Below are 23,968 nucleotides of genomic sequence, written 5' to 3'. Positions count from 1 at the left end.
TCAATGAGATGGGAGAAGTTTCACCATAGATTGAATATGTCTTAAGATTTTTCACTTAAAGCCAATTCTGAAGGCAGTAAGATACCCACTATATTCATCCCCCTCCATTCTTTCTCTCAGATATAATAGGTTTCCTATGCCTCTTCATGAGATGTACTACCCCCACTTTACCCTTTTTCTGGTACAATGTCCTTTCCACATCAATTTCTAGAACAAGGTATACATGTATTCTTTATACATCTATATAGTCAAAATATAGTTCCCAAGATTAATCTTTACCTTTTTAGATTTCTCTTGAGTTCTATATTTGTAGATCAAACTTTTTGTTAAGTTCTGGTTTTTTCATCAGAAATAGATGAAATTCGCTTACTTCGTTGAATGTCCATCTTCTTCCCTGGAAAAAGATGCTCATTCTCGCTGGGTAAGTTATTTTTGGTTGCATACCAAGTTCCTTAGCCTTTCGGAATATCATATTCCAGGCCCTTCGATCTTTTAATGTGGATGCTGCCAGATCCTGGGTGATCCTTATTGTGGCTCCTTGATACTTGAATTGGGTTTTTCTAGCCGCTTGCAATATTTTTTCTTTCATCTGAGGGTTCTGGCATTTGGCCACTATATTCCTTGGTGTTTTGATTTTAGGATCCCTTTCAGTGGGTGATCGATGAATCCTTTCAATGTTTATTTTTTCCTCTGTTCCTATGACTTCTGGGCAGTTCTCTTTGATAATTTCCTGGAAGACAGTGTCCAGGCTCTTTTTTTCATCATGTTTTTCTGGGAGTCCAATGATTCTCAGATTGTCTCTCCTGGATCTGTTTTCCAGGTCTGTTGTCTTCCCCAGAAGGTATTTCACATTTTTCTCCATTGTTTGATTTTTTTGGATTTGCTTGACTGATTCTTCTTGTCTCCTCGAGTCATTCAATTCCACTTGTTCAATTCTGATTTTCAGTGAAGTATTCTCTTCACTCACTTTTTTAAAATCTTTCTCTAATTGTCCCATTGAGTTCTTTTGTTCTGTGGAATTTTTTTCCATTTCGCCAATTTTGTTTTTTAGAGAGCTGTTTTCTGTTTCCAGTTCACTAATCCTATTTTTCAAGGATTTTACTTCTTTATCCACTCTCTCTTTAACTTTCTCCAGGCTCTTTTGCCAAGCCTCCCTCTCCTTTTCCCAAGCCTCACTCTGCTTTCCCCATTTTTCTTCTAGCTCCCTTGTGAGAGCCTTTTTAATCACTTCTATGAGGTTCATCTGTGCTGAGGAACAGACAATCTCCTCCTTTGGGGAATCACCTGGGGACTGCCTGTTTTTAGTCTCCTCAGGATTTAGAGTCTGCTCTCTATCTGTGTAGAAGCTGTCAAGGGTTAAAGTCCTCTTCAGCTTCTTACTCATTCTGTCTATTAATCAGGGACAAACTACCAAAGAAAAACAGAAAAAACTGGAGTCTTTCTTTGGGGGGGGGGCTGGGTGTGTTATCGAGCTTCCTCTACAGACTGCAGGGGGCAGCAGTGAGGCACTAGCAGGACTGTGCTGCGCCTGCGCTCTGAGATCCCAGAGTGTGCTGAGTCACTGAGGGAGGGGAAGGGGGGGGCGGCCAGGTCCTGAGAGACTCCAGCTGTTTGGGGTTGTATTCTTCAGCCCCGGTGTTTTTAGCTTCTCTGCTGGGCTGTTGACTTGCTGCCGGAGGAAAGTATCCAAACCTGTAGCGAAGCTCTCCCCGCAGAAACGGCTACGATCACTCTCCACCCCCTCTCCAGTCTGCTCCTGTGCCCTCACTGCCGCTGCCCGCCGCCTGCGCCCGATCTAAAACCGCCCCAGCCCTCCAGTAAAGACAGACCTTTCTTGGCGGATCTCAAGGATGGCTTCTCTTGGTAACTATTTGTGGGTTTTTTTCAGTCAAGCATTGATTCAGAGGCTTGTAATGAAGTGGATAGTGAGAGAAAGCGTGGAGCTTATGCAACTGTGAGCCTCCTCTCCGCCATCTTAACCAGAAGAGAAAACAAGATTTCTGAAAAAAGAAGTGTTAAAATGAAATTGCAGATAATAGAAAGGAGGGGAAAGAAGCTGCATTGGAAGATATGGGAGTTTATGGTTATTTAATCATGCTTAATTTGTCCTAATTCCAGGAACCTGAGACAATTTAACTCCCACAAAGGTCAAAAGAATAGACTTCTCTTACATTTAGACAATTATACATATTGTATATTGAAGGTCAAAGTGCTAATTAACCACAATTAAAGAAAAATCAAATATGGTAATTGTGCATATGTGCATTTGACCTAACTGGTTCATAACTTTAAGTAATCTTGGTCTTATGTTGCAGAGTATACCCCACCATGGACTGACTGTTACTGTGGTTGTTTTAAAAGAAATAACTTTTAAAAACATTTTTGTGTGAATTCAATAACCATCAATAATCACAAATAGCTCAATAATGAAGAAAAAAGAAAAGGACTAAGGTGGAAAAATTGAACTTTTATCACATTCAGTGGTTTTTTTTTCTTTTACTTTCTTTACCTTTCCTCTCTTTCCCCATTGCAACTTTAAAAATTCCATGTAAATGGTTTTCTTTTTTTAAATACACATTTATTTGTTTGTTTGTTTATTACTGGTCACAAACCTACCTATCCCAAAGTAAAAGCTATCTATTTGTAACAAATATATGTGATGAGAAAAAAATGGTCATACATGGAAAAATATGTAATTTTATACCTCTATTTTATCACCTAATTGCCAAGAAATGAATAATATACTTTGTCATTCTATCTTTTGAAATCATGATTGATCACTACTTTAATTAAAGTTTTGAAGACTTTTAGCTTATTTTCTCTCAAATCATTGCAGTCATCACAGAAATTTATTCTATTTGGTTTTGCTCTCGTGTTTCCTTTTATATTCTCTTATAATTTAATATTTCTTTATATGTGTCTTTTTTTTTTTAGTTTTTATTGTGCAATGAATTTCTGTTGCATTCATATACCAGGATGTGCTCAGCCATTCCCCTATAGATAACACTATTTCTTTCCATTTCTTTGCCACAAAGAAAATGCTGCTATAACTATTCTTGAACAAATGATACATTGTATAAAGAAATACTTAAGCTCTACCAAATACAAAAGAAAACCAAAACCAAAATCAAAAGCTGTTATTTATGGGCCAAAAAATAATCTAGATTAACTCCTTACCAGTAGATGCACATGCAATTAAATAACCACTTTATTGTTACTTTTTCAATGTCATAAGATGCCCCGTAGCACCTATTTTTTTAAATAGGTGACTAAGATATGCTCACTATTACATCACATGATGAATCTGTACTATGTACCATTACGCCTTAGATATCCCTCTTCTTTTTATACTATGTCCTGACTCAGGAGCAGCATACAACTCAGATATAGACTATTCATAAATACCTAGGAGAACATGGCCATGCCATATAACTTCTGATTCCTTTTTTTGAGAGGTTTGATAGACAGGGGCATTTAAAAGAAAGAATTTTTTTTAATCTATTACAAACCAATCCCTTACAAATGCCTTACTTTTTGGTTTTCAGCATACTCTCTAAATGCTAATTGATTAGCCTTGCCTCAGTCAGAATGAGACCTATTAAATACCTTAGCTTAAAAAGGCCAAGCTGTCCCATTACATCCAGGGACATCTCCAGGCATCTCAATCTATATCTTGCCCCTGGATGCAGATGATTCCAGAGGAAAAAATGAGGCTGGTGACCTTGTACATTCCCCCCTCACTTAAATCCCATTCAGTTGCATGCCATGGTATTACTTCCCTGATGTCATGGTCCTCTTTTAGAATGATAAACAGCAAACTGAGTAGTAATAAGATCTGACTCAATTGGAACTGGACACAAGAAATATCACACTTTTCTTTTTTCTTCCCCCTTTCTTTCTTTTTTTCCCTTCCCTCTGTCCCCATAGGGTATAATACCTTTTTTACCTTTCCTCTTCCCTATTTAGATGTGCTCTACACAAAGGAAAATACATTTTGAAAACTCACAAGTTATCTTGGGATTTACTGGCTAGATTATTGTTTTAATGACCCAATTTCTTTGGCTCTCTTTGACCAACAATAGGCTAAATATCATTTGGACATTTTTGGGTCCTTATTGGATGAGAGTAAATGTAAGTAGCAATTGTTTCTATTTTGGACAGGAATCCTGAGGATCTTTTTCTCACAGGTACATTTTTAGTTTTTCACTAGGTAAAAGTGGGCACTCTATCTTACATTTCTCACCCAGCCTTAATCACTGATTGGGCAGTGTCTCAGTCAGTAAAAGACCTTACCTTAAAGAGGCTAAGACAACTAGGGTCATCTTTAGTCATTTTGATCTATATCTTGCCAGTCGTACCAGATAGCTCCTGAGGAGAAAGGGAGATTGGTGATTTTGCATAGTCCTTCCTCACTTAAACCTAATTTACTTGCATGTCAAGGCATCCTTAATCTCCTGATTTTCTTCCAGAGCAAAAGACAAATAATAACAACAAACAACAGATGTGAACTAATGCTGTTTTTATAAAAATAATAAAAAATTAGGGTTAGGGTTAAATAATAAAAATAATAATAATAAAAATTTATTAAAATCATTGTTGTGGTGGTTATTATTTATAGTCATATTTTTGTCTTTGTTCAATTGGTCTTTAGTTAGATAGTTCTAATTATCTTTAGTTAGATAATCTAACTCTTTGTGTTCCTATTTGGGTTTTCTTGGAAAAAAGAAACTGAAGTGGCTTGCTTCTCTAGCTCATTTTAAACATGAGGAAACTAAGACAAACAGAATTAAGTGACCTGCTCAGGATCACATAGGTATTAAATGTCTGAGGCCAGATTTGAACTCAAAAAGAAGAGCAGTCTTCTAATTCCTTATTCCTTTCTTATTTCAGCACAGAATTATGTTTATCATTCCACATAGCTGCCTTATAGAACCATATTTAGCCTTTCACTTTAATATTTGCCCACAGGCCAGAGCACCAACCTCAAAATACAGGTCAATTTAACAATTGCTCTCTAACACTGAAAACAGTTTAATTTTTTTTTTTAAATATGACTTCTCCATTCAGCACATGAAATCTGACATAGTCACTGTCCTTTAGGAAATTACCTTCTAATAGAGGAATAAGCTATAAGCTTATTCCAGATTAGGGCCATGCAGCTTTTACGTCTTTTTAAGCTCATCATTTGGCATTTTTACCCTGATTATACTCTTTTTTTTTCTTTTAAAGTCTCATCATACAATTTCATTGATATAAGTTACTTCTATTGAAGAAATCTTTATCAATATCAATAATCCACTCTAAGAACTTGGTAAATATTTATGGAATATAAATTAATTCATTTCAATTGAGTTACCCATAAATTTGCAGCAATGTATAATGTGATAAGGCTAAAAGAGAAGACCCAGATAGTGTGATTAATAAAACTAAGGGGGAGAAGGAAAACATTTAACTTCACTGAATAAATGGTATCAATCCTGTATCTTGGAGAGGTAATGGGTGTTTTAAACAAGGGCAGATAAGAAAATTTATTCAGAGTCTTTCGTGACATGTGAAAACTCAGAAATAAAATAATGTAAGGAAAGTTCAGGGAATGACTAATATTCTTATTTGACTATAATAAATAATCTTAGAAAAATATTAGTCTGAGAAGGTAATGAGAAATCGGATAATGAATACTTAGACTACAAAGCTAAAGAATTTTTAATTATATCATATAGAAAACAGAGCCACTAAATGCTTTTGAGTAATGTCACTGCATAGATATATATACAAGGAAATCTGAATTGGCAGGATGGGAGGTGTAGACTGTAGATTGTAGAGAATAAAATAGTAAGTTTGGAACTATTAAATTAATCCAAGTGAAAAGTATTAAAGCATAAACTCTAGTGATAGCCATGTAAGTAGAAGTAGACAGGAAAGGTCTAAGAGATAATATGGACATAGAACTCACATAGTTTCATTTTCACATGGGATATTATGAGGACGAGAGCAGAGATAAAAATCATGCTGAAGCTTTAAGAGGATTTCTCCTCATATTTTACTGAAAAAAAAAAAAAAAAGATCATTCATTCCTTGTGAATGCCCTCTTCTATACTATTCTACACTTTAAAAATCCTCGTCATTATATCTCATTTTCTGTTATAGCCTCTGATGAAAAAGTCTCACCAAAGCCAACCCTTCTATTTTTCCTCTTGATTTTTTCCTCTTTTATCTTTTTTGGCAGGTTTCCCCCTAATCATTCCCTCTAGACACTCTAATCTTCAAACTCCCCCATCTAATACTCTTTCCATTACAATGGATGGAAATTTCCATTTCCAACCTTTAAATATGTCCAGGCTGCTCCTATTTGTTTAAAAGAAATTCACCAGACCTTGACACTTCCTCAAGCTATTACTCCTTATACCTCCTCTTTTTTATAATCATACCTATTAAAAAAAAAAAACCCTCCATTTGCATTCATTACCTTCTTTCTTCCTCTTATACTTTTGAGCCCATTCTAATCTGACTTTGGACCTGATTTGGACTAAGGTTTTAAAATTTAAAAGGACACATTTAATGATATTGTTTTATCTCTCATCTTAGTGCCCCTCTTAGAACCATTTGACACTCCTAAATGTTCCTTCCCCATAGAAACTCTTTTCTATTTGCATTTATATGGCTTTATTCTCATTTATCTTCCTATACATTTTCATCTTATGTCTTTTTTATTGATCATCATCTATATCCTCATCTCTAAGGTTGTTTCTTAATATTACATTCTGCATCTTCTTTTTTTCTCTCTATCCCTTCTCTTCCACTGGTTTGATCAGATTTTTCAATTCATTTATCATCTCTATGTATCTGACTCTCAGACAATTTCTATATAGAGTTCCAGGTCAACATCACCAACTCTTTTTTGAATATCACCAATTATATCTCCTTGATATCTCAACTCTATATGTCCAAAAGCAGAACTTATCTTATTATATCTCCTCAAATAACATGACTCTTTCTAACTTTTTAGTTTCTTACAAGAACAACTTTTTTTTTTTAAATCATCTTGATTTACACTGTAGGAATCATTATCAGCTTTTCATTTTCTTCACCAAAATATCTAACTGGTTGCCAATTCTTGTTTATTTTTTCTTATATGGTTCCCTTCTCTCCATATAGCCACTATATTACTTTCTCAGCACCTCTCACCTAGAGTATTGTTAATACCCTCAAAATTCTTCTCTCTAAATCCAGTATCTGCCCTTTCCACACTATATACATAGCTGCTAATTGATATTGAAAGGACTTAACTAGAAACTTTGTTGGCTTCATATAGCTTCAATAGATAGATTACAGATAGTTATAAAAACAGATATAGAAAAATAGATAATAGATAGATGATAGACAGTTAATTTATTACATGTTTATTACATGCAAGATTCCATAATAACTCTAAGTATACAAATAAAAGAAATTAGAATACTTGTCCTCAGGGATCTTGAATTCAAATGTTTACAGAAAAAAACTTAAAGGGAAGTGTGGTATGAGAAGGATGGTCTGATCATAGTGTCATGGAATGGAAGTAGCTGGAAATTGGCATGGTGTCCTGATTCTGGGCAAAATAAGGAGAAAGACCAGGTATCAGAGCCCAGAATTTCAGAGGTAGAATCAAAGGATAAAATAGAAACTACTTCATGTGACATTTAAAACCCTTTAGAATTTAACTATTCTGGTGCATATTTCTGGACTGAATTCATGTTACTATCTGTCTTTTGAACATGCTATCTTGCAACCAAGTAAGTCTATTTGTTATTTTGAGCCTGTAATAGTTGATGTCTTTGTATTTCCTTTTCTTTAAACTGGCTGTCCCTTATTTTTGGAATATTCTCCCTTCTGTTTTTTGAAATTTTGGGCTACCATCCTAATTTAACTCAAGTGATCCTTCGTAACATATACTTTCCTTGGCTCCTCCCATTATTAACACTCTCTGACCTCTAATGTAAACATGACTTGATAAATTTTAAAAATTTTAGTATATAATTGCCTGGACTATTACAATAATCTCATTTATCTTCTCTCCAGTCTATCCTCCACTGAGCCGTCAAAGTAATTTTTTGTTAAAAAAAAAAAAAAAAAAACAATTCTGACTATGGATGTCTCACAGTTCCCTAATTAGTAATTAGGGGCTACGTAATATCTCCTGAAACAAATGTAAATATTTCTCTTTTATTTTTGAAATCTTTCACAACATGGACACTTATTAATTTTTCAATATTTTCATACTTTACTTATCTCTATGTACTTTTCAATCCAGTTACACTGGTTGTCTGTTGTTTTTTCTCAAACATTGCTATCCAGATCCCAACTTCAAGCCTCTTTTAATTGGAAATTCTCCACTTTTGGAGTGCTTTTTCTCCTCACTTATGCCTTTTATTGTCCCTTATTTCTTTCAGAGAACTCAGAGGAAATCCTTCTTTCTACAATAGTCAATAGAATTATCACTGACTCTCATGCCCACAACTTTTTGAGAGTATCTCTTATTTTCATTTCCCCTTTCCTATTCTCAATGCCTAATAATTTTTGGCATATAGTAAACACATAATATAGATCTATTTAATTAAACTGAATGATGCCACACTAATTAATTTTCCTGCATTACTAACAATTATACTTTCATTTATAAGTGTCATATATCCTTCCTGGGATCATATATCTTTCCCTCTCTCTAGCATGATATGCTGAACACTTTTAATTAGACTTCAATGAAGGTTTGGGAAATTGGTGAAATATGATTGAAGATAGCAATTACAATAAAATATATTAAAAGATAAAAAGAACCTTAGAGGTATTTTAGTACAAACACTTTTTTTTACAAGTGATGAAACTGAGGACACAGAGGAAAAATGACATACTAAGGGTCAAGGATTCTTATCCTAAGTGTAATAGAATATAAGGGGAACCTAGAATTAGAAAAACTGGGTTCATATATAGGTTCTGACATTTTTACTACCTGTATGACCTTGAGCAAGTTACCATCTTATTTGAACTAAATCATCTTTAAGAAGTCTTCTTCTTTGATGCTATGACTTCTTTGTATCCCTAACCTGGAACAGGGAAGGAGGGAGGAGTGATTGAAACATACTTAATTCGTAACTAAACTGCAAACTCCACATCTACTCAAGAGTTCTTAACTTTGAGTACCTGAATTTTATTTTTGAATTTTGTTTATTATATTTCTACATAATTGTCTTCCTTTAGTGTCCTATATATTTTATGCATTAAAAATGTTTTTTTTTTCCCTGAGAAGGGGGCCTATACTTATACAAGACTGCCAAAGGAATTCATTTCTAACAAAAAAAGTAAAGAAGCTGTCTAGATCCTCATAATATATATCACCCATGATAACATGTCCTTCCAGTAACCAGGTCAGTTTTTAGGATACATTTTTCAATATAATCTGCTAGGTACTGGACATTCAGATATGGTTTTGGTTATGTGTATCACACACACATATGTGTATGTGTGTGTGTATATACACATATACATATATACAGAGAGGGTGAGAGACAGAAAGTGAGAGGGAGAGAGAAACAGAGAATATCTCTGACTTCAGTATTTGAATTAATTATCGTAATATAAGCAGGTACTATCCCTTTTTTCATATGAGCTTCTTGAACCATGTGCTTTAAAGAAAGGGCTTCCATATTCCATCACCTTTCTATCTTTGAAATCATCACACATTTACTCTTTATATTTTATGAGTTTTTGCTATTTATTTATTTATTTTAATTAATGGTAGAAAAATATTCAAAAGTTTATGGATAGCTGACATTAGTATATCATTTATTGTGGACCAAGAACAATGATAGGTGCTTTACAATTTTTAATCTCATTTAATCTTCACAATAACCCTGGAAGGTAATTACTATTGTTATCCACATTTTCAGATGATGAAATTGAAGGCGTTTGCCTTGATTAAATAACTTGCTCAAAGTCACATAGCAAATAAGTGTCTTAAAACTGGATTCGAACTCAGATTATCTTCATTCCAAGCCTAGCCATTTAATCCATTCTGTCACCCTTTTAAAACAACAAAAGTGAAAACTTATGAGCTATCTATGGGGCTGTCCCTCTTCAGATATTTCCTTCCCCTGACCTCTATATAAAACAAATATCCAAATTTATAAAAAATGAACAAAATAAAATAATGAAACGAATGAATGAAATGAAACAAGAATGACATATGGGCTTCTGAATTGTTACTTTACAATTCTTAAGCCCAAAACTAAAGATGCATATATATTGACTTTAATAAAATAGTAACCAAATCATCCTTATTTATCTCACTTTTTCATACTTATTTGTTTACAATTTACATAAGTTGGTTTTTTTTTTTTTTGTTTTTGTTTTTGTTTTTTTTTTGCTCCTGTTGTCTTTAATTACATAGTTAAACTCAGTGCTATAAATGAATACCATGGTTTTGGTACCATATCAAAATTACAAATAACCTAATATAAATATGTCCATGTTTGAAATCCTGATGTTCCTTTTTTTTGTAGTATTCTATTACTGACATACCACATTTTTTTCAACTATTGCCCTGTTGTAATCCAATTTTTTTGAAGTTACTGCTCATTTCTGAAACTGACAATAGTGTTTCATCTCTATTAGTTATAATTTTATAGTATAACTAAGCATGCCAAAAGGCTATGCATATTTTTCACCATCTCATTATATAATTTAATATTTCAAAAAGTATTTATTAAACACTTATTAATAGTATCAAGGTGCTATGCTTGACATGCTTGACATTGTGGTTAAAGTCAAATGAAGTAGTCATAGCCTCAAGTAGCTTAAAATTATCTTAATGAATTATATATGTGTATTATATTGTGACTATATTGTGATATATATATACATATATTTGTTATATGGCAAATTGTGATAAGAATAGAAAAGGGGAGAGAATTAATTAATTGTTGTGTGCCAAGTATGATGCTAAGAACTTTACAACCATTATTGTCTTATCTGATCATCATAACTGTGGGAGGTAGGTACCAATATTGTCTCCATTTTGCAGTTGAAGAATTCAAAGCAGAAAAGGTTGAATAATTTACCCAGCTTGATAAATATAAAATGTTGAATCTGAAATAGTCTTCCTGACTCCAAATCTAGCTCTTTGTCCAGCACGCCATGTAGTAAGACCCTAACAGCTGATCTTATTTCCAGAAGTTTTGCATTTTGTTTTTGTTTTCTATCTCATATATGAGTTTTTTTTTTTAATGGAAGTAGTAGTTTGACTTTTATCTTTGTATTCCCTGTCCTTCTCAAAGTGACACAAGTGGTACTTAATAAAAGCTTCTTGATTCATTGATTGTTTTTGTTGGATCCTGAAAGTACCTGAAAGTAGAGTAGTAGCAGCCTTAGCAGGTATTTATGGAATTAAAAAGGAAAAATTCAAATAACTTATTACAAAAAAAAAAAAAAACCAAAAAAAACTTTTAAACTTGATTTGTCCCCTTGGGGAGAGGTGTCATGTGAAATTATGCTTTGCATGTGTATGCAAGAGAGGCAGCTGTACCTGCTGGATTTGAACTATCACTGTCTCATGGATTAGTAAAAGAGAATCATATGGGCTCCACTGGGAACAAGTGTCTGTAGAATCATTTTCAGCAGAAGGAGAGTCTTTTGCGCAGGTGGTGTGGGTGTAGAGAATATTTTACTCAGGGGGACCGTAAGCCACAGGCAATGTCTCTAAAAATCCTAGGTAACAATACTGTACAAATCTGCCTTTCTTTTCCCTCACTGCTACCCTTCTTCCACCTTCCCCTTTTGGGGTTTAATACTGAGAAAAGCTTAGTAGCAATAATCATGCATAATGTAAAAGGAATGATATGCTATTTTTCTACTTGGCCTCAAAACCATAATTTCCCTCCCCCACACTTTTTAATATCAGAATACTTTTTTATCTTTGTCTACACGCTTCTATTATTTGTTGTATAACACTTGAATGCCCATATTCATGTGATAATAGCAATAGGAATTAATGATGAGGATAGAATTTACATATCAATTTAAAATATACAAAGCTCTTTATAGATCTTATCTCTTTTCATATTCATAATATTTCAGTGAAGTTAAGTGAGGCTGTAAGTTGGTGCAGTGGAGGCAGGAAGGCTCATCTTCATGAGTTTCAATCTGATACTTATTAGCTCTATGACCCTGGGCAAATTATTTACTGTTTGCTTTGCTTCAGTTTCCTCACTTGTAAAATGAATTGGAAAAGAGAATGGCAAACTAGTCCAGCATCTTTGCCAAGAAAACCCCAAATTAAGTCATGAATATTTGGATATGACTGAAAAATAATTGAATAGCAGCTACTATTTTACTCATTTATAGATGAGAGTACTTAGTCTGAAACTGGCTAAAAGACTTGTTCAGGATCATGTGACTAGTTAATATCTGAGGTCTTCCTGACTTGCACTCTGGTGCTTAATCCACAATACATGGCCAGAAAACAGCTTGATCTACTTTAGCAAATGAATATCTGATGGATAATCTCCTTTATAAATACAGCCTAGCCAGTTCTCTTGTATATTAACATTCTTACTCTACTAAATCTTTAAAGTCTACTTCTTCTGTGAAATTTACCCTAATCAACATAGTTGGAAGGAAACTTTAGTTCTTCTTGGAGCTTCTATATCCCTTGTCTGCACTGCTCATTTGACACATCATTTATTTTCTAGTAATTTGTATAGACATCATTTTCCCAAATAAATGTTCAATGAGAGGGTTCATGTCATACACATACATACACACAGAGATATCTTCATATAGAAAAATGTCCTATAGATCTGTGATTTCCTTTGGTCTGGGAATCCTCTAGGTACATGCATATTTCAACCTATTTATGGTTAAGTCTTACAGAATTTTCTGAGGATAGCAGAAAGTAAATATCCTGTTCATGGTGACAAAAAGCTAGTAAATCACAGATCTGTAGGACACAATTATTTACCTAGATTTCCTAAGGCTTCATATGACCTCTATCAGAACAGTTCTATGAGAGTGAAAAGGTTTCAGTTTCCCTTGAAACTGATTTGAGTTTCTTATGAAGAGCACGGTACTTTTTATAATATTTCAAAATTTAGGCTGGTAAAGATTCCTATCAGGAAAGGAAAAGTATTGTCTATATTTCCTTTGCAAAAGCAGCCTGATAAAAGATTTCTATTCTGGTACTTCTAATAGGAAGAGGCAGATAAGATACTTTGTTTTAAAAGTTTCCACTTTCAGTCATTAGGAAAAAACGTAGTTGAAAAAAAAAATGACATATGATCACTAGCAAATTAGAACCCAGAGGGATAGGTGCTATTATTTTCAAGGTTCTATAGGTAAATGTGCAGATAGTATTCCTTCAAACACTAGTTCACAAATCATTGTGCTTTCACTTACCCCTGAATTAGAAGGAATTTATTCAAATGGTAAAGCAAGACAGTATGGTCTCCATTTACTTCCCCTAACACAAAGTGAACTCTCCTATAAATACAGAAGGACTACATCTAAGGAAGGGTGGACATGACCTTAAATTAAAATGGTATTGTTGAATACATAAAGAATAGCACTTATAACCAAAGCAAATAACAGAACTGGAATCGCTGAGTCTCAACATCCAGCCCCTACTTACTAATTAGGAAGGAAGAACATCCTTCTTTTGAAGGCTCTTCAACAAGTTTTTGTTTGTTTGTTTGTTTTTGTGTAGTATACATTGAGTAGAAAATCCTCCATAATTCCCCTGACAGCTGACTCCTTATAGTACATTTTTAAACAAGTGGTTCATTTGGGCTTACTTCTTGTAGTATAAGGTATCTCAACTGACTTGCTCAATCAGCCTTTGGGCTCAAATAAGCAAGCCGCTCATTGGCTGGACTAAGCAATACGGGATGATTTACTACTCAGTAGTAGTTACAGGTAGCTTCTGATCAGGTTGCATAGGCTGCTCTGTCCCTGGGCTTCTGTTGACTGTCTGAAGCAGGCAGTTTGCTTGGCAGCCAGTTTTGTGTTTTTTGTTTTTGTTTTTGTTTTTTCCTTAGGGCTGGACATCTTTGCTCAACTCTATTGTGGACTCTCAAGTCTTACTCTTTAATGGAATGTTGCAGTCTTTTTTTTTTTTTTTCACTTGAAGGCACTGGTTTGATTGAATGTTATTATACTCTTTACTTCTGGAGTGTTACAACCAAGTCAATAGTCCTTAGCATAGGGTCAAGAGAAGATTGCTTCATTTGACTCCCTTTGAGTCCCAGTTTCAAGGTTGTTTGTTACTTCCCAACAGGAGATGGGAAGGCTCTACCTCATACCATTGCTCCTTTCTTTGATAATATACTTCAATAATCAGTTATACGTCTTTTAGATCTTTGTAGATAAGTATCTAGGGTCAAAAACATGAATAAAGCCTATGCTCAGAAGCTAAGCTCAAAATATCACTGGCCTTTTCATATGTAATTCATATGTAATTATGTAATATGTAATGTAATCACTGGCTTCAAATTCTATATATTTTCTATGTCTATTTTTCAACTAAAGGCTTTTATCTTTATATTTTCTTATCTCTGTCTTCAGAGCCATTTTCAAACCTTAAGTTTTAACAGAAGTTCTCCCAGGGTATACCTCATTATCTGCTTTGCTCTTAATTTTATTTTTAATTTATAGAATAAAACAAACATTTCTATAATGTATTTAAATATTTTTTACAGAAGATGATTGCACATGAAACTTCAAATCCACTATGCATAATTTGCTATTTCTTCCAAAAATATCCAAAATTATTATGGCTATCACTAGGTATAAATAGGGGTGTGTGTGTGTGTGTGTGTGTGTTTGTGTAAAATTCTATACATCTATTTATCAATTCTTTCTTTCAAAGGATGCAGATAGCATCTTTCTTCATCTGTCTTTTATGTTAATTTGATTTCTGATAATAGTCAAAATAGTATTCTTTCAAAGTCATTATTAAAACAATATTTATTGTATACAATGTTCTCTTGATTCTGTTCATTTCAATCTTATACAATGTTCTCTTGATTCTGTTCATTTAAATCTTCATTATTTCACACAAGTCTTTCCATATTTTTTTTAAATCATTAAGCTAAATCTTTTAAAATTTGATTTAGTTTTAAACAATAGCTTTTTATTTGGAAATATATGCAAAGATAGTTTTCAACATTCACCCTTGCAAAACTTTGTTTCAAGTTTTTTCTTCCTCCCTCCTCCCAATGCCTCTTCAGACAGCAAGTAATTCAATATATGTTAAACATGTGCAATTCTTCTTTATATATATCCACAATTATCATGCTGCATAACAAAAATCAAATCAAAAAGAAAAAAATGAGAAAGAAAAAAAAAAAAGCAAATAAACAATAACAAAATAGGTGAAAATACTATGTTGTCATCCACACTCAGTAGTGCCCATAGTCCTCTCTTTCAGTGCAGATGACTATCTCCATCACAAGTCTATTGAAATTGGCCTGTACAATTTCATTGTTGAAAAGAAGCTCAATGGGGCAGCTAAGTGGTGCAATGGATAGAGCACCAACCCTGAAGTCAAGAGGACCTGAGTTCAAATCTAACCTCAGACCTAGGCCTAGCCGTGTGATTCTGGACAAGTCACTTAACCCCAATTGCCTCAGCAAAAAAGAAGAGAAAAGCCCATCATTTCTTATAGCACAGTACTATTCCATTATAATCATGTACCACAACTTGTTCAACTATGCCCTAACTGCTGAACATCGTGCTAATTTCCAGTTCTTTGCCACCAGAAAAAAAAAAAAAAAAAAAAAAAAAAGAGCTGCTATAAAACTTTACATTTAGGTTATTTTCATTTTTCTCTAGTTGTCTTTGGAAATATATCAAGTAGTGGTATGTCATTCTTTTGGCCAAATTACGCTAAATGTAGTTATAGACTTGAGACCAAATGACATAAAATATATAAAGTGCTTTGTAAATGTTAAGATAGTATATGAAATGTTGTTATTGTTTTTCCCCTGATTGGATATATTTAGGTTGAATTTGTTAAGTTTTTGATCCTGACTTAGATGAATCTCCCTTTAGCAATCCAGGCCAGGAACTGTTTTGAACTTTGAATCCTAGGGTGCTACTTTGAACACTGAGGATTTAATTGAGGAAGAGAACACCATCATGTAGTTAGTATACATAAGAGGAAGCATTTTAACTTAGTTCTTTCTGTCTAAAAATGCCATCTCTTTATTACTAAGTCAACTAGATTAAAATATGTGTGCACATGAATGTATTATTTATTTCTTAACTAAACAAAAAGCACCATATCTACTTGTATGACCTTGAGCAAGTAACATAATCACCCTGGGCCTCAGTTTCAACATTTTTAAAACAAGAATTTTGACTAGGTAGGTGTCTCTAGTCTTTTCCATCTCTAAAATGTGAATCTGTGACCCTTAAAATATTACATATACTTCTATATACAGTTAGAATTTAAGTGTGGGAGATACTGAAAACCAGAGTAGAATTGTTGAGTATATCTTTTGGACGTTTAAGTGAAAATAGTTAAAAATTCATGGACAGAAAATTCTTTGGGCTTGGAATAATGACAGAGGATTTTTTCCATGAATTTTTGAAGCATTTACTTCAGCAAACTGCAGATGGCCAAAAAAAGTAAAAGCTCAGCCAAAATTTTTCTCGGATTTTTAGGTTTCATCCCACTTATGACCTTAAAGGTGAGAATATGGAGCATTTCACATAGCAGGAACCTAAATTTCACATATTCATAGAACCAGAAAATTTCAGGCTTGAGAGGAACTCTCACTGGCCACATATTCAAATTCATTATTTAAAAGTTACTATCTCTTCAAAATATCTAACAAATAGCTATCCATCCTTTTCAACAGAATCAAAAAGGATAACCTGATATCTTCTTAGTCAACTTCTTCCACCAATATGTAGCTGTAATTAATTAGAAAGCTCTATCATCTTCCTACCTTCAACCTTGATATTTAACCCCTATTTGCCTCTTTTTGATTTCTGCTCATTACTCCTAATTCTGCCTTCTAGATTCAAATTAAGGAACTTTAATCTCTTTTTCTCTTGCCACCAATTCCAATCGAAGACTTTTCATTCTTCATTTCTTTCTTGTTGTCCCCAATATTATACACCAAATCTTCTTTTCTCTAGGCTAACTATCCCTACCCTTTAAGGATGTATGATGAATTTGATGACCTTTCTCATTTTCACTCTGCTCCTCTGAATATTCTCTACTTTATCATTGTTCTTCTTAAAATGTGGTATACAGAACTGAATGCACTATTCCAATATTTTAGATATAGTTTGGCAACATATGGGCACATTGGGGTTGTCATTTTATTTTCAGAAACCATGACTTTCTTAGCACAGCTTAAGACTAAATTAACTTTTGCTGTTACCTTAAGATACTATAAATCTAAAACAATTTTGTAGTGGTATAAATACCAGATCTTTCTCATACAAATTATTATCACACCAAACCTCCCCCTTCTGGCGTTTGTGAGGATATTTTTTTCTTCAAGTACAATGGACTCACAAAGAACCTGAACATGCTTCTGAGTAACTAAAAGCAATGATTTTATTCAAGTCATTGATAAGGATATTTAAATTGAAAAAAAATCAAGTACAGATCTCTGGATCACACTACTATAGAAATTTATCTTTTTTTCTTTTTTTTTCCAAAACAGAAAACAAATTATGAATTATACTTCTGGGACTTGAGCAGATAACAATTGGTGAATCTATCTAATTACTTTATTACTTTCAAAGAGAAAAAAATTATTGTCAAAATGTTTCTATTGTATGTGTTAGAAAAATGTAACATTTTAATCTCTACATGAATCCTATTACATTTTTTCCAAAATGTATGCATATTACCCAAATTTTTCATTGTTAATAGCATTTGAAGCTATACATAGTATTTTAGCTATTGCAGTACTGGAAGGCTATCTTTCCCCTTGCCTGAGGGTGATCCAGGATGAGTTGCAGAATTGTGAATTTAAGGCACTCAAAGTTTCCATTATTTATAAATTTAAGTGCCTAGCTTTTTGATTACATGGATAGAAACTAGAATTAAGTAATATAGTGAGAATATAATGGGAGCATTATGTAATTAAAGTAATTAAGGAGAAAAAGGAGACTAAATAAATAATAGAGGGAAATTATTTAAATCGAGTCTTTCTAAGATAGATGCTTTTTCAGTCATCAGTGTTGACAAGATCACTTCAAGTTTCTCAGTCTCTAGGAAAAAAACTCATAGATTAATTATTCATTAGATAAATGTATTAATCTTAGATTCCTGTTGTTTCAAGCATAGACAGTACTCCATAAATATGACAGGATTTTTAGGTTTGGTAGAATAACTCTGTATGTGAAAAATATCACATCTATTAGTTCTTGTCATGATATATAAAAGTCCTACCTTGTGGTTTCAACATTAAAGATCCACTCTTAAAGACAATTCATTAATCTAGCATTAATTGTTGATACTTTATTTTCTATTATATTTGATCAAATTATCTTCTGTCTACTTGAAGAATCCTGAAGAATTATGAAATAAGACAAGTAAATTGCATTAATGCAGATAGGAGAAGGAAAATAGCAAATTACAAGAGCTATCTTGGTCCACTGTGTATCTTGGAAAGAGATATCAGACAGAAAGAGGTAACAAAAAATAATGGGTGACTACTTTTCCTAGATTTGCTTTTATTTGAAACTATCCACTTCATATATTCTTCATGTCTGTTCTCATCCTTTGATTCTATGACCATTATTTGAATCATTACTCTTACTTCTATTTTTAAAATTATATTCCTGTATCTTTATCCCTATCATGGAAAAGAAAAAGAAAAAGAAAAATCCTTGCAACAAATAAACATAGTCAGGGAAATTTTCTTAATTCTCATATCTAAAAATCTGTGCTTCATTTTGCATACTGATCAACTATCTCTATGTCAGGAAGTTTAGCACTAGATTTATGATCCTGCAGTAACTTTCCATTATGACACAATGTTTATTAAGATAATACAATGATAGACATAAAGGTAGAATGTCCATAGAAATGATCAAAGCTAATCTCTTTATTCCATAGATGGAAAACAAAGATTAATTAAGATTAGATGATTATCTAAAGTTTCAAGATATTAAGTGTCAGAAATAGATATGGACCTTGCTCTTTGAATCTAGAATTCATGTTCTCTTCACTTTACTAGATTGAAGCTTTCAAAGTCTTCTCTGGCAACTTTGCTATTTCCCCTATCTTTCCTGATTAGCTAAACTACTGTCTCTAGCCTTCTTAGACAAATACTTTTCCCCTTGATCATCCCATTCAATTTGAGGTATGTACCCTTTTTCTAATTCAACATGTCCCTTCATTCCTTCACAAGAAATAATAATTCTAAAAAATCCTACCTTTCTTAGGACAGGTAGGATTTGTTAGGAATCTTCATATTTTTTAAAAGGTGATTCCTAGGACTCCCTCTTTACTTACCAATCCACTAAAAGTATATAACACTTTGAATAAAATGTAAATTCTTATTTAATTTAGGCATTTGCTCTCTGCTAATTCATTTTTCTGTGTGTCATTAGTCACTCTTACTACATCCATATTATCTTGCATAAGGCATGCAATTCTGGGAGGCAATTATGACTTTTCTGCTTAACTAATTTTGTACACTGCTTACCACATCTCCATTTGCAGATATTAAATAAGTTATTTTGTTTGATGATTATGCAAGGTGTTTTTTTCTTCACCCATAATATTCTGCACTAAGGTACCATTCGACTATAAAGTGTCCAAGATAATGCATAAAAAAGAATATGCCTTTACAGTGTGTGAATACATTTTGAGAAATCAAATGCTAAAGTGAATAGGTCCCTGGGCAACTGCTGCTACATCAGAGGAAATTTTGCAGAAATAACTACATTGAGCAACAATGCTTCAATGCAACAATAACCCATATATTTTATGTAGTTCTTATTATAGTATGAAACATAGGATGCATTCTGTCTACTATTTAATGATGCCAACAAATCATAAAAAATTTAACAATAATCCAACAAAATATGCTAATTACCATAGATATTTTTGGAGAAATCGAGTAGATAGAGTTTCTGAAATTGTTATGTCCTCTGTGTTGAATAGATTTTTTTAATCACTCCAAGCCTCTATTTCCTTCACCACAAATACAGCATTAATTTTACAGAATTTCTGATGTAAGTCACTTTATTGTTCAAATGAATCTAGAATGTTTTTCTTTTTATTGATCTTATTGTTATTGCTTGGTGTCCTGTGCTTGCTGCTTTGCTGTGCTAACATTTGTGGAAGATCAGCATTTTCTGCATGGCTCTCTGCTGTGTATGTATGTGTTTATTTAATTATTTTCCTTATGGCTCTGATGTGATGACTGCAACTTGTGGTATTCTTATTTTTTACCACAGAAAATTATATCCTTAAGCAATTGCTATAAAAAAAAATCACTGGGCAAGCATTCAGAATCAGTAGTACAGTTTTGTTCAGTTTTGAGACTCCATGAGAGTGTGTGTGTGCATGTGCACATTTTCTACCATTACATATTTCATATTTCTACCATTACATATTTCTAATATATAGAGAGTATAGATTTTGTTGTTGTTGTTGTTATATCAGCCTATATAGTATTGACAGTTTTGGAAGGCATTGCTTCATCTTTCAGGATTGCCATTTTTTCTTTTTTAATGTTTGATTTCATCTGTAGAGGGAAAATGTAGGCTGAAAATTCTCTTTACTTACATAGTTGTACTGCTGCTTTGAAACTTAAGTATTAGAATCATTTGTCTATAGTTCTAAGAAGTTAAGTGACTTGTGCAAAATCCAACAGCCAGGTTAAACACAAGTCTGAGGCCATCTCTCTATACACTCTCTTTTCTTAACTTAACCTTTCTTAACAAAACATAAATATTAAAATGGTTAAAGAAAAATTCTCAAATTCATTTGAATACTGTGGAAATCAATTTCCTATCTTTAGCACAATTTTTGAGAACTTCAGAAGTCAGTGATTTCAATAAATAATTTATAGTGACACCTCAATTTAACAGAAATGCTAAATGGAAGGGTATTCTTAAAATTCTACAAGCTCCAAGATAGATCTTGTGGCAGATCTAGAAATCTTAGCAAAAACTATTGAAACAAATGTGAAACATAAAACCATTGAGCAAGGATATCATATCATGACATTACTGTAAGGTTAACTTGGTCCAGCTCTTTTCCATAGATTCCCTCTATTTCTAGACTTGTCTTGTTTTTTAAAAAATTTGTTGAGGATGAGCAACAGAGCTCATATTAAACCTAGACATTCACAATCTTGCTGGTTCCCATTTTTTCTCATGTATAAAAAGATAGCATCTTGATTGTACTTTTAGAAATCATGCATGACCCTACAGAATCAAGGTTGGAGAATGGATGGAAAATTGAGTTATTCAGTTTTGAAGCTCTGTCCTAGGACAGAGCTTTCTTAGTTGGTGATTGGTTAAATACAAATTCACCTATTATACTATGTCCATTTCATATAACAATGTGTTTCACATACTATTCATCCTACACTGATAAAATTGTAATGGGCTGAGGCTTGAGTTGGTGCACTGAGGTCCCAAGCACATGAGGCTAAATAGTAATTGGACCATACTCTATTAATATATAAGCTTGGAGAAAGAATGGCCCCAGCTCACTCTTTGTGCAAATCCTGATGTGTTGTATAGGAAACGACATTTTTGGTGAGTGAAGCCAATTATATTGATAGTTTTCCTAATATTGAACCAGCCCTGCATTCCTGGTATAAATCCTACTTGATCATGATGTATTATCCTGGGAATGATTTTCTGTAGTCTTTTTGCTAATATCTTATTTAAGATTTTAGCATCAATATTCATTAGGGAGATTGGTCTATAATTTTCTTTCTCTGTTTTCAACCTACCTGGGTTGGGTATCAGTACCATGTCTGTGTCATAAAAGGAGTTTGGTAGGACTCCTTCATTCCCTATTTTTTTCAAATAGTTTATAAAGCATTGGGGCTAATTGTTCTTTGAATGTTTGGTAGAATTCACATGTAAATCCATCTGGTCCCGGGGATTTTTTTTTAGGGAGTTGGTTAATAGCTTGTTCTATTTCTTTTTTCTGAAATGGGACTATTTAAGCAATTTACTTCCTCCTCTGATAATCTGGGAAGCCTATATTTTTGGAGGGAGTCATCCATTTTGCTTAGGTTATCAAATTTATTGGCATAAAGTTGGGCAAAGTAACCCCTGATTATTTCTTTAATTTCCTCTTCATCAGTGGTAAGTTCTTTTTCATTTTTAAGACTGCCAATTTGATTTCCCTCTCTCCTTTTTCTAATCAGATTTACCAAAGGTTTGTCAATTTTATTGGTTTTTTCATAAAACCAACTCTTAGTTTTATTTATTAGTTCAATAGTTGTTTTTTTTTTTACTTTCTATATTATTAATTTCTCCTTTTAATTTTAGAATTTCAAGTTTAGTAATTGATTGGGGGTTTTTAATTTTGTCTTTTTCTAACTTTTTAAGTTCCAGGCCCAATTCATTGATCTTCTCTTTTTCTATTTTATTCAAGTAAGCCTCTAAGGATATAAAATTTCCCCTTATTACTGCTTTGGCTGCATCCCATAAATTTTGATATGATGTCTCATTGTTATCATTATCTTGAGTGAAATTATTAATTGTGTCTATAATTTGCTGTTTCACCCAATCATTCTTTAAGATGAGATTATTTAGTTTCCAATTACTTTTTGGTCTATTTACACCTAACTTTTTGTTGAATGTAGTTTTTATTGCATTGTGTTCTGAAAAGAAAGCATTTACTATTTCTGCCTTCCTGCATTTAATTTTGAGGTCTTTATGTCCTAATATATGGTCAATTTTTGTGTAGGTTCCATGAACTGCTGAGAAGAAAGTATACTCCTTTCTGTCACCATTCAGGTTTCTCCAGAGATCTATCATACCTAATTTTTCTAGTATTCTATTTAGCTCTTTAATTTCTTTCTTATTTGTTTTGTGATTTGATTTATCTAAATCTGAGAGTGCAAGATTGAGATCTCCCACTATTATAGTTTTGCTGTCTATTTCTTCTCACAACTCTCTTAGCTTCTCTTTAAGGAAGTTAGATGCTATATCACTTGGTGCATATATGTTTAATACTGATATTGCTTCATTGTCTACAGTATCCTTAAGCAAGATATAGTTTCCTTCCTTATCTCTTTTAATTAGATCAATCTTTGCTTTTGCTTGATCTGAGATAAGGATGGCTACCCCTGCTTTTTTTACTTCACCTGAAGCATAATAGATTCTGCTCCAGCCTTTTACCTTTAGTCTGTATGTATCTCCCTGTTTTAAATGTGTTTCCTGTAAACAACAGATTGTAGGGTTCTGACTTTTGATCCAGTCTGCTATCTGCCTCCTCTTTATGGGAGAGTTCATCCCATTCACATTTGCGGTTAAAATAACCAATTCTGCATTTCCTGCCATCCTAATATCCCCAGATTATACTTTTCTTTTTCTTGCCCTCCTTCCCTTCTTCCCTATTGGTCCCACTAAAGTCGCGCAGCTCTCCCTCTTTAGTATCCCTCTCTCCTCCCTTTGAATCCCTTTCCCTTTCTTGTACCCTTCCCTCATTACTCTTTTTTCTTCTCCCTTTTCCTCTCCCACTTTTTAATGAAGTGAGAGAAGAATCTGTGTAAAACAAATATGTCAATTGTTTCCTCTTTGAGCCAACTCTGATGAGAGTAGGAGTCACACAATGTTCCTCCCCCTCTCTAAGTTCCCTCATATATGATAGGTTTCCTTTGCCTTATTGTCACATGTAGTTTCCCTCTTTTTATCTCCCTTCTTCCCTTTTTCTGACGCTATCTCCTTTCCATTTCTACTTCCCTTTTTTATGTTATATCCGTAAGATCTAATT

The sequence above is a fragment of the Antechinus flavipes genome, chromosome 3 (assembly GCF_016432865.1).
Source record: "Antechinus flavipes isolate AdamAnt ecotype Samford, QLD, Australia chromosome 3, AdamAnt_v2, whole genome shotgun sequence".
Classification (NCBI taxonomy): Eukaryota; Metazoa; Chordata; class Mammalia; order Dasyuromorphia; family Dasyuridae; genus Antechinus; species Antechinus flavipes.
The sequence above is the reverse complement of the archived record's forward strand: the minus strand, read 5'-3'. Positions refer to the sequence as shown.